The 1,527-nt window shown below is 52.3% G+C and overlaps 1 pseudogene; it reads left to right on the top strand.

Annotated features, from left to right (window-relative positions):
- Positions 1 to 211: 211 nt before the first annotated feature.
- LOC111648384 (rho GTPase-activating protein 5 pseudogene) lies at positions 212 to 1,418 on the top strand (annotated as a pseudogene).
- Positions 1,419 to 1,527: the final 109 nt, after the last annotated feature.

Genomic DNA, 1,527 nt, shown 5'->3' with positions numbered 1-1,527 from the left:
AAACGTCAGTCAGCTGCTGGAAGTGTCTGTGTAACCGTGATGATGCTGCAGTAACGTACAAGGACGAGTCATGTTCGCCACTGACGTCATGCAGAGACGAGGTTTCAGTGTCAGTCTTTGTTTTGTTTGTGATGATATCTTTACATTCATAGATCCGGTACATTCTAACTTAATGTTTCTGATCACAATGATCTGATCATGTTATTGTTGTTGTAATTAATGAGTGTCAGCGAACTGTAATTAAAATCTGACATCAGAAAATATGTGATACTGAGCGTGTTTCCTCTCGCAGGGTGAGTCAGCACAGCAAGACCACGCTGATGACGGCCGACAACCTGTCCATCTGCTTCTGGCCCACGCTGATGCGTCCCGACTTCGAGAACAAGGACACGCTGTCCACCACCCGGCTGAACCAGGCCGTCATCGAGTCTTTCATCGTGCAGAGCGACTACTTCTTCCACGGCGGCGAGGTGGCCGAGAGCTCCAGCAGCGAGGGCACGCCGCCGCCGCACGGCCACAACATGGTGGAGGCCCTGCTGCCGCTGCAGCTCCCCCCCCCCCTGCAGCCGCAACAGATCCAACACAACCTGCCCCCCGACCCGCTCATATAAGAGCCAGAGGAGCTTTCTGGGAAGTCAAGTTATCCGTGTGTGCTGCCAGCCGTCGCCCGGAGGTCGTCCTCTGCTTCACAACACTGAGCGCTCTGAAACTGTAAAACAAAGACCTGGTTTTTAGGATCCAGCAGCTGCTGTGTGTCTCAGACTCTGAGCTGAAGCAGCTTCAGACACGTCGACTGTCGGATCAGATCTGAGATCTGCTCGTCCTGAGAGATCCACCCTGGATTAGAGAACTACAATCTGAACCGACGCTTAGAGGACAGCGTCCACAGACAGGACAGTCCACCGACCACTCTTTGACTTGGCACATAGAGACAACACTAATGGACTACGGGGATTCTGGGACACAGATAAAGATTACCCTCCTACCTGACCCTGAAGGAATAGCACACTGGGGTCCTGAGCGCCTCCCTCTGAAGCCCCGCCTCCTGGTCCCTGCTCCGAGACCAGAGAAAAGGGAAGTTCAAACTTAGTGTCCCCCACGACTGCAGCTTCACTCTGAACCACCTGTTTCTGACCGACTGGTTGACTCGTACTGGACTGACTGCTTCCCTGATTCTGTCAGGCTGTTTGTGGGCGGGAAGATCTCACGTTTCAGCACAGGAAGATTCTTCTCCTTCTTCTCCTCCTTCTTCTTCTCCTCCTCCTTCTCCTCCTCCTTCTCCTCCTTCTTCTTCTCCTTCTTCTCCTTCCTTCTCCTTCCTTCTCCTCCTCCTTCTCCTCCTTCTTCTCCTTCTTCTTCTCCTTCTTCTCCTTCTCCTTCCTTCTCCTCCTTCTCCTCCTTCTTCTCCTTCTTCTCCTTCTTCTTCTCCTTCTTCTCCTTCTCCTTCTTCTCCTCCTTCTCCTCCTTCTTCTCCTTCTTCTCCTCCTTCTTCTCCTTCTTCTTCTCCTTCTTCTCCTTCTCCTTCCT

Source organism: Seriola lalandi, unplaced genomic scaffold (genome assembly GCF_002814215.2).
Source record: "Seriola lalandi dorsalis isolate HSWRI2012SDOR001 ecotype SW California unplaced genomic scaffold, Sedor1 jcf7180002038559, whole genome shotgun sequence".
NCBI classification, from domain to species: Eukaryota; Metazoa; Chordata; class Actinopteri; order Carangiformes; family Carangidae; genus Seriola; species Seriola lalandi.
The sequence above is the reverse complement of the archived record's forward strand: the minus strand, read 5'-3'. Positions and strand labels throughout refer to the sequence as shown.